We start from the raw sequence: 10,848 nt of genomic DNA, 5'->3' as shown, positions 1-10,848 counted from the left end.
AAAAATTAGGTATCAGTTTTGCTGAACCAGTGTGAACCAGCAGAATTCCACCACTGACAGTAGTGTAGGGTCAGGACTGTGAAGGCTCTGTGAGTTTGCCTGACTTGTGAGCTAACAAGACAGCTTATCACAGTTTCATGGTTAATGACAGAGACATGAAACTCCTGGATCTTAGATGAAAGACTCATTACTCACAGCAAAAGTGGCAGCCAGAGTGTCACTGCATTTGTGCTGTTTCCCTGATCTCTAATTCTCACTGGTCAACAAACACGAAGGGCCAGGTGACACGAGCACATGCAGTGGGTTATGTTACAAGAAGAATTCAGGGCCAAGGGCCCAGTACTTTTTGAGCCAGCAGTAAACGCAGCAAGCAGCAAAAAGGCGAGTCAGACTGCCTAAGTGACGAGCTGCGGAGACTGCGCAGTAGCACGCGATGGGTTAAGCCTTGCGGTCCCGCCCACTCAGCACGAGTGTTCAGAGATATTCAGAGCCCTGCCTATTCAATATGTAGTACTAGACGTTGTTATTAATGTATTATAAAACAGCAGATGTATTATTATATCATCATTTTGTTCTGATATTTTAATATGACTGGTTTCCTTTATAATCGTATGTATTTTACTATCTGCATATAAATACTTTATTCTGAGAAGGGGTCAGTAAACTTAATCAGACTGTCAATGAGGATTATGGCATCAACAAGGTCAACAAGTTGAAGATTAAAAAAAAAGATTTTCACCAAAAGTATTGATATAAAACAAAACTTTTATACAACTCTATTACTCAGGAAAACCTCTTCAGAGTTCTCCTTGTCCAGAAGGCAGAATGAGAAGGTCCCTGGCATCAACTCCAGGAGACTAGAATTTGAGTGTCAGTTGTACAAACCCCAGCTGGTTACTTAAACTCTTTGTGCCCAATTTGGCCCCCCTGTAACATGAGATGCCGCATGGCTCACTGGCTCGCAGGCTTACAACGGAGAGGAAGAAGTAAGTACCTTTTCACACGTTGCCTGTGGGAGTGTGAATTGATTATATTTTCTGGATAGTAATCTAGCTGTATGTACTCAAGAATATTCAAATCCCTCAAGCTAGTAATTTTATTGCTAGAAATGTATCATTAGATCATAATTAGATATAGAGACAAAAATATAAGTAAAAAGATATTCATGGCAGTATTATTTATAATAATAGTAATATTTTTATAAACTTCTTGAATGTCCAATAATTAGGGCTTGGCTACAGAAATTGTGGCAGATCTATGCAGATAAGTGCCATCATTTTGAATTATTATAGCAGAATGACAACCTTAGAAATGCCCAGCCTGGTCTTTGGTGGCACAGTGGATAGAGCATCAACCTGCAATGCTAAAGTTGGAAACCCTGGGCTTGCCCAGTCAAGGCATATATTGATACAAGAAGCAATCAATGAACAACTGAAGTGAAGCAACTATGAGTTGGTACTTCTTGTGTTGTCCCCCCTCATCTCTTCTCTCTGTAAAATCAAGAAATAAAATCTTAAAAAAAATACAAAAGAAAATGCATATGATTTTATGTTAAGTGACAAAAATGATATAAAACTCTTTATGTCATAAGCCTCCACTTTTGTTTAATAAACTTAGCAAAAAGACTAGTTGAAAAATCTACTGAAAATGTTATTGCTAGTATTATAATATATTTGAAAATGTTAAATGTACATTTAAAAATTTCCCAGTATTCTCCAATAACCATGGTCTACTTTGTAATAAAGAGAATCAAATTATTTTTAAAAGCAACTTAAAATTAAGGCTATTTGTGTGAAAGTGCTTTGAAAATCATATTGCGCTACACAAATATGCAATGTTATTAACGTTTTTCTGCGACTTCAGAAGCGCAGTGGGATGCATAGGTAAATCAATCAACTTGACTGCAAGGGAGATAAACTGGTCATGGGGCAGCTGGATTTCCTGCAGCTCCGCCTACCCGTAGGCTAGCTCTCTCTGCTCGCTCCTGCTCCCTTCCTCCTGCAGCCCAGCAGCTGTGAGACCCGCCCACCTCTAACCCCTGTTTGTTTTTTTCCTTCCCCTCCATCCACCACCCAACCCTCCTTCCCCTGGTACGTGCCTGTCTGGCCTTGTCTCCGGGCTGAATCATGCCTCAGAAATGGAAAACGCCTTAAGGCCAGGGCCTGTGTTAGAAAGCTGAGGCCCAGCTTTGAGTTACATCAACGGCCATAAAGAGGGTTTCTCTACAGATTCCAGGCTAGAGGGCAAGTGTGGGTGGCGCCATCTTCATGGGCTTCAGGGCTGTGGCCTTGATGAAATAAATGCTGACCCCATAGAGCCAGATACAGGTGAGGAAAAAGTCACTTCTTTGGTATGATTCGAGGGCATCCTCTGGTCTCCCTCACCCCAGTGATCTCTGGTGCTAACTCACTCTCCTCTGCTCCTGGGAGCTCCCCCAGTCGAGAAGGCTCCTGCTAAAATGTACATGGATCACCTGGGGCAGTGATATATCCTAATATTAGGATGGAGGCTCTGGAATCAGCCAGGGACCTAGTTAGATTTGGATCCCAGTTGCACTACTTCTTGACAATGTCACTTGGTGTCTCTGAGCCTGGGTCTCCTCATCTGTAAATGATGTCAAAAAGCACTCATATGTACCAAGCATATGACAGGCACAGTTGCAGGTGCCTTTCTCAATTTAACTCAGTTGAATTACACAACAACTTTATTAGGCACGTGCTGTTAGCATCGTGTCCATCTTACAGATGAGGAAACTGAGGCCCAGGGAGGTTAATTCAACTTGCTCAAGCTCTCATAGGGTCAGCATTAGGATGAGCCAGACTGTATGGTTCCAGAGTCTATGTTTTTAACTATCATTTAGATGGCCTCACTGTAAGATGGGACAACAATTGTAACTAGGTTTTATTAGGAGCTTACTTCATGCCAGGCACTGGGCTAAATGCTATAACAGGAATTTCTTGTTTGTTCATCCCAATGCCTGGATGAGGCACAGACTATTATTACAGGTCAACATTGACCTGGCAGGATAGCCTACTATCGCTCTGTTAAGGGTTGGGCTTTTAGGAGGTTGCTACCCTAGAAGAGCTAAGATGCATCCATAAATAACTGTGACTCATGGTAGAATCAGAGCCTGATGGAGCTGGAAGAGAGCTTTGAAATGATCTGGTTTAAACTCATTTTTATATCAGATGACAGCAGAGGCGGATTTAATGATGGGCACACCGGGCATGCGCCCTAGGCCCCAACTTCTGAAGGGCCCCACAAAACACCAACTTTACGTTTTTTTCTAATGACACCAAGTTTGTTTTCATATGGGCAGTTTTAACATTAATATTAGATAATATTGGCCCTGGCCAGTTGGCTCAGTGGTAGAGCATCGGCCTGGTGTGCAGAAGTCCTGGGTTCGATTCCCGGCCAGGGCACACAGGAGAGGCGCCCATCTGCTTCTCCACCCCTCCCCCTCTCCTTCCTCTCTGTCTCTCTCTTCCCCTCCCGCAGCCGAGGCTCCGTTGGAGCAAGGGATGGCCCGGGTGCTGGGGATGGCTCCTTGGCCTCTGCCCAGGCGCTGAAGTGGCTCTGGTCGTGATGGAGCGACGCCCCTGATGGGCAGAGCGTCGCCCCCTGGTGGGCGTGCCGGGTGGATCCTGGTTGGGTGCATGTGGTAGTCTGTCTGACTGCCTCCCCGTTTCCAGCTTCAGAAAAATAAATAAAAAAATTAGATAATATTTTTTATTTATTTAAAAATATGGTTAACATGTATTTTTATTTGCCCTGTCTCTCTCTCTCTATCTTTTAAGGGACTCACTATTTTCTTCTGTACCCGGGACTTCCACCGACCTTAATCCACCTCTGATGACAGAACTGATTTGCTTTGTTTACTCCCACAGGTATGGGGTTTGATCTAATGTGATGATGATAACAATAGCCAACACTTGCTGAGCTGCTTGCTCTGTGTGTGTGTCTATCTTATTCAACCCTTATGACAAACAGGTAAGAGAGACACTATTATTAACCCCATATCACAGGTCAGGAGACAGACGTGGAGAAGTTAAAGAAACAACTTGTTCTAAGCTAGCAGCTGGGATGCTAGCAGAGGGGATTCCAGAGCTCGGGTGCTGAACTACCCTGCTCTGTGCCTTCCCAGGAGTAGGAGGTGGTTAAGAAGCCTAGGCGGAGGGGGCTGAAATAGGTGGATTGGAAAGGGCTTTGTAGACTGTAAAGTGCTGTACAGACATGAGTTATTATTAGAAAGAGGTAAGAGTCCCATGGGAGGTGTAAAGTGGTCTAGAGCTCTGAGCAAAATCAGGGAAGACCTCTAGGATGAAATGGTAATTATTTCGGATTTGGACCTGTGTCCCTGCATAGGAATGAGGAATGTCTGGGATGTGTGTGAGGTGGTGGTGGGGAAGGGTTTTTTCTAGCCCTTCCCCATTAGTACAGGATGGCTGGTCAGATTTGCTAATGGGCACGTTGGCCCATGTGACGTGATTGGGACCATAGAAAGCCCCAGGGCGCTCCAGCTGAGATCCTAGCTACAGAAAGCAGGCGGGGTGGGAGGGACAAGAAAAAAATTCTGAGATATTCTAAATTATATTAGAGGAGACAGGAGAGCCTGGTAATAGCTGGGGACCAGCTGACAGAGACTGTTCACACTGCTGAGGATTTGTTGGAACTTTGCATTAACGTCCAGCTGGTTATTTCCATGACTGTCTAAAAAGACAATAGCCAGATGCCGCTGAACCCCTGAGCCTCTGCTACTTACTTACGCCTAAATTTTCCAGACTAATGCCCACAACCAATCCAAGGCAGCAAACACTTCTTCCTTAGGACTCTTTGCCTATCCCAGAACTAGCTCCCCTTATCTGTAACCAATATAAATTCTTTCAAAACAACTTAACAGCATTCTTCCCCCAAACATGTCCTGGTCAACAGGACAGCAGACATGCTGCCTTCTCTACCTAGGGCTGCTGTTGGTGGTTTAGACTTCATGCTCCAGGATCTGGTCCTTTTTATGGCCCAATAAACCCTTTCTTTTAAAAAGGCTTTCAGTCATGGAAGTTAAGTTTTTCTGTTTAATAAGGGAATAAAAGGAGGCACAGAGGGCTGGTAATGGGAACAGGGTGGAGTCAGACAGCCTGAGCCCAAATCCTTGTGTTCTACCACCACACACTAGGCACGAGGCCTTGGGCAAACTACACTTTAGTTTTCTCATCTGAAGAATGGGAATTGATAATACTAGTTTGTCATTCAAAGGTTTGTGTAAATTTAACATCTAATCTGTGTAAAGTGTTTACTCTGATGCCTACCACACAGTAAGCACTGAATAAGAGCCAGCTATTGTTATAATCCAGGGCACTTGACTGGTACCAAGATTCAGGGAGGAAAGAGGTTTAGAAAAAATTAGACAACAATGACTACCGGTCCCGCTCCCACACCTTAAGTTTTAAAAATATTTAAAAATATCTATTATTTATCTATCTATCTATCTATCTATCTATCTATCTATCTATCTATCTATCTATCTATCTATCTATCATCATTTAGGTGAGAGGAGGGAAGATAGACAGACTCCCACATGCGCCCCAACCAAGAATCACCTGGTAACCCCTGTCTGGGGTTGATGTTCGAATCAACCGAGCTATCCTCAGTGCCTGGGGCTGATGCTTGAACCAATCAAGCCACTGGCTGTGGGAAGGGAAGATGTAGAGAGGGAGGAGAGGGAGGAGAGGGAGGAGAGGGAGTGGGGAGAAGCAGATGGTTGCTTCTCCTATGTGCCCTGACCAGGAATCGAACCTGGGCTGTCCATGTGCTGGACCAATGTTTTATCCACTGAGCCACTGGCCACGGCCAGGTTTTGTTTTCAACAGTCACTATACACGCCTTATAAGGAGAGGCAAGGATTGGGAAGAAGAGGATATAAGGCCAATGGGCCACCAGTCCTCTGAAACTGGGCTATTAGAGACTGGTTATCAGTGTTTTCTTGGTTGTCATATTCACTGCTTTCTGACATCTTCCTTCTGTAGCTCTGTTGGAATATCTGAATTCTTGTTAATTAGCCTGCTCAACCCCTTGCATACTATGAATTTAATCTTCATTCTTGGGGCAGACACATTCCTGCAGGTTAATGTTGCAACAGAAGGATGACTCCTTCCCAGGAACAGGCTGGGTGGAGCTTGCATTTTGCCATTACACTAGCCCTGCAAAAAAGTATTTATTTACTTACTTACTTACTTATTTATTTATTTATTCATTCATTCATTCATTCATTCATTCATTCAGTGAGAATAGGGGAGGTGGAGAAACAGACTCCTGCATGAGCCCTGACCGGGATCCACCCAGCAAGCCCACTAGGGGGCAATACTCTGCTCATCTGGGGCACTGCTTCATTGTTTAGCAACTGAGCTCTTTTTAGCTCCTGAGGCAGAGGCCATGGAGCTATTCTCAGTGCCAAAGGCCAACTTGCTCCAATCAAGCCATGGCTGCAGGAGGGAAAGAGAGAGAGAGAGAGAGAGAAAGGGAGAGAGAGAGAGAGAGAGAGAAATGAGAGGGGGAGGAGTGGAGAGGCAGATGGGTTGTGAGCCCTGACTGGGATCCAACCTGAGACATCCACACGCTGGGCCAATGCTCTACCACTAAATCAACTGGCCAGGGCCTTATTTTATTTTTAAAATATATTTTAGAAATTTATTGATTGATTTTAGAGAAAGATGAATGGAGATAGAGAGACAGAAACAGATCTGTTCTTGTATGTGCCCTGACCAGGGATCTAACCTGCAAACTTTGTGTACCAGAACAACACTCTAACCCAGTGGTAGTCAACCTGGTCCCAACCGTCCACTACTGGGCATTCCAGCTTTCATGGTGGGCGGTAGCGGAGCAACCAAAGTATAAGTAAAAAGATAGATTTAACTATAGTAAGTTGTTTTATAAAGCTTTATTCTGCCAAACTTAGCAAAAATCTGACATAAAGTACTTGGTAAGTAATTATTATTATATGCTTTAACTTGCTGTAACTCTGCTTTATAACTTTTATAAAGTAAAGTTACTTCCCTACTTTATAAATCACCATTACTGTGGAACCGGTGGGCGGTTAGAAAATTTTACTACTAACAGAGATACAAAAGTGGGCGGTAGGTATAAAAAGGTTGACTACCCCTGCTCTAACCAAACAAACCATCTGGCCAGGGCAAAGAAAGTATTTATTAACTCCATTGTAGAGATGAAGAAACTTGCTCAAGGCCACAGGTGGGCAATAGAGAAAAGAGTCCAACCCAGATCTGTTCAATATCAAGGGTCATTATCTTCCATTAAAGTATGTGGGAAGGTTATAGGGCTAAACCAAATATCTTTCTGATGCTAGAAAATGCTATCTTGCATGCACTTAGCCTAGCAACTGAGAAACTCCATTGACTCAGAGCTGTAAGGCTGGGCTTACCTGGCTTGGAAAAAGGAATGCTCTATGGAGGATGCAACTAGTCCCCAGGAAGCAAAGCACTGGAGGCTGGTTCTGGTCCAAGTGAAAGGTTGCAGTTTTTTGCATCAGCAAATCTATCTCCATCAGGTTATAGCTACATGCCGTTATATCTTACTATTGTTCATTTGCTAGGTAGCTTTCTGTCAAGGGGGAGGGGAACAGGTCAGAAGCACAAGGAACTATTTTTGGGCTTTGGCCTTTGGGAAAGCAATCTTGTCCTATTTACTCATTCCTTTCATATTTGCACAACCTGACCACAGACATGTTGCCCACCAGGCCCAGGTAAATACAGGCAACCAAATACTCTCTAGTCAATGCTGTTGAGCAACCAAAGGATTCCAGAACCCTATACTAGGCAACTGTAATAACTATAGAAGATAAGAGGAGCTCAAGGCTTTTGACCTTGGGGCTGGAGCAGAAGTATATTCCTACATGGGAGAGGAGACCAATGGGAGAGGAGACCACGCAGTGCAAGTTCTGAGCACTTTTCTGGCATGACTCTGGGTTCAGTCACCCCTCTTAGCACCCATCCAGGTACACCCTGAATTGAGGTGTCAGCACTAGGATGAACCCTAGTTTATCTCGCAAGGGTGAGAGAAGGAAGAAGGAGGTCTGTTATTCAGTCATGAATAGCTGGATGAATCGGGTACCCTTTAGAAACAAAACTGAAGCTCTCTAGTGAAGGGGCTCATATCTGGATTACTTTCTTCAAAAAGTCAGGTGGAAAAAAAACTGATGCAAGGCAAAAGGTTGTGGGGGTTGGAGAATGAGAGAGACAGGGGAAGAGAAAGGGAAAGGGACAGAAGGAAAGGATGAGGAGGCCTGGTTGCTCTAAGAGCCGGGGAAGGAAGTTGGTTGGAAGACAGTTCCCAGGTCATGCATCTGTATGTTACTCTGCCAAGTCCTCAGAGGCCAAAAAGCCTGGGTCAGCATGTCCAGAACTGGATTTTCTTTTAACTCTGAAGCCCCAGAATGAAACCAACTAGTTTCCACATCTTTTCCACCAGCTGTTTCAGAATTCCACCATCTCATCTTCAGCCCTTATTTCCAACTTTTTTTTTGGTTTGTTTGTCTAGCATGGTAAGGAGGTGGGGGACACTGTGCAGGGACCTACAAATAGGTCAGAAGGGAGAAGAGAATTTGAGCATTGGCCCCAACTCCCACCAACAGTTCTGCAATTGAAGTGAGGTTTTCACCAACTAGGATTGAAATAGTGGGGTTCAAATAAAGTAATTTATGTAAACTTGGCCTAGTCTGGTCCCTGGGGACTTAATAAAAGTGTCTGTTCTTTCTCTGTGGTAGATATTGTTCTCAGGTGGGGGGTGGGATATGGGGGAAGAGGAAGTAACTTCCATACTGAGGTTATACTTTCTGTGACTGCCCCAGGGGCTTCACTATACCACTCCTACCATCCTAGTCTGTGACCTGTTATCCTAAATGACCTTCCTTGCTTCTACTCTTGCCTCCTAGGGTTTACTCTCCACACAGCAACCAGAGTGATCTTTTTAAAAACATAAATTGTATCTTGTCACTCTCCTGTTTAAATTTTTGAAATGCTCCCATCACATTTTATTTTTTTGACAGTCAGAGTCAGAGAGAGACAGATAGGGACAGACAGATGGGAAGGGAGAGATGAGAAGCATCAATTTTTCCTTGCGGCAATTTAGTTGTTCATTGATTGCTTTCTCATTATGTGCCTTGACGGGTGGGGCGGTGGGGGGTGGGGGGGTGGTGAGGGGGTGGGGGTGGGGGTGGGGGTGGGGTGGGGGGTGTTGGTGGTGCTACAGCAGAGTGAGTGACCCATTGCTCAAGCCAGTGACCTTGGACTTCAAGCCAGCGACCTTTGGGCTCAAGCCAGCGACCATGAAGTCATGTCTATGATCCCATGCTTGAGCCAGGGACACTGCTTTCAAGCTGGTGATCCCGCACTCTAGCCAGTGACATCGGGTTTCAAACCAGAGGTCCTCGGCATCCCAGTCCGACATTCTATCTACTGCGCCACCGCCTAGTCTGGCCCATCTTTTCTTTTCTTTTTTCTTCTTTCTTTCTTTCTTTCTTTCTTTCTTTCTTTCTTTCTTTCTTTCTTTCTTTCTTTAATTTTATTGTGTTCTATGGTTCAGGAAGTTGTTATTAAAAAATGTTTTTTAAGACTTTATTTATTCTTTTTAGAGGAGAGAGAAAGAGAAGGGGAGAGGAGCAGGAAGCATTAGCTCCTATATGTGCCCTGACCCGGCAATCCGGGGTTCCGCACCAGCATTCTCAGCGTTTTAGTTTGAAGCTTTATCCATTCGCCACCACAGGTCAGGTCCATCACATTAAAAAAAAAAGAAGTTTTTATTTACAGATTCTAATGAGAGAGGAAGTGGGAGGTGGGTGGGGAGAGCAGGGAAGAAGAAAAGAGAGAAGGAGAGAGAGTTATATCGATCTGTTTCTGTATGTGCCCTGACCCGTGATCCAACCCGTAACCTTGGCGCTTTGGGTGGATGCTCCAACAAACCCAGCTATCCAACGGCCAGGGCCCAATCACGCTTTTAAGGGTAGAATTTAAACACTTTAAAATGGGTTATTAGGTCCTAACATGACCTGTACTCTGCTGACTTTATTTCCCATGGCCCACTCCGCTGCAATCACCCGGACATTTGTTTCTAAGCTCCTCAAGACTGTTCCGCTTCAGGCTTTTGTACTCGTTATTCTCTCTGCCTAGAATACCGTTGTTACCTGTCACGGAGGTCTTGACTGACCATCCACAGTAAATTAGCCCCGCCCCATCACTCCGTTTCTTCGGCTTCATAGCAAATGGTAGTAGTAATCAGTCTTGTCTGTCATTTGTTTACTTGTTCATTGTTTGTTTTCCCCACAACACAAACACCTAAAGAGAAGGCAGTGTATCTATCTGGTTACCACTGAATCCCTAGTGCGAAGCAGAGCCTGGCACATAGTAGATCTCTAGTATTCATTGGTTAAATGATCTTTTTAAATCCTAACAATCTTGTGAGATATGGACAAAAGGAAGGTTCTATCAGGCTCAGGATTAGGGTTCTGGTCTTGTTTGAACACAGACGTGCATTCTTTCCACCAGGAGCAGTTTCCTTCTCCCGACTTTTCAGACAGACTCAATCCCCCTCTCCAGGGAGCACAGGCCAGTCTTCCAGTCCCTTCTCAGGGCCTGGTATAGCGGCCCTCAAAGTCTTCCCACATTTTGGGGGCTCAAATTAGCCACCCTTTTCCAAATACTATGGACCCTGCCGGGTGCCCTCAACACCCTCCCTGAGCCCCCAATAAGGGACAGAGTGGCGGGGAGGGGGTGTCACCACACCGTCTATGATAAAATGGGGCGATGCCCCTATCGGAAGTAAGAGTTCAATGCTTTCACT

This window comes from Saccopteryx bilineata, chromosome 4, assembly GCF_036850765.1.
Source record: "Saccopteryx bilineata isolate mSacBil1 chromosome 4, mSacBil1_pri_phased_curated, whole genome shotgun sequence".
Taxonomy (NCBI): domain Eukaryota; kingdom Metazoa; phylum Chordata; class Mammalia; order Chiroptera; family Emballonuridae; genus Saccopteryx; species Saccopteryx bilineata.
The sequence above is the reverse complement of the archived record's forward strand: the minus strand, read 5'-3'. Positions refer to the sequence as shown.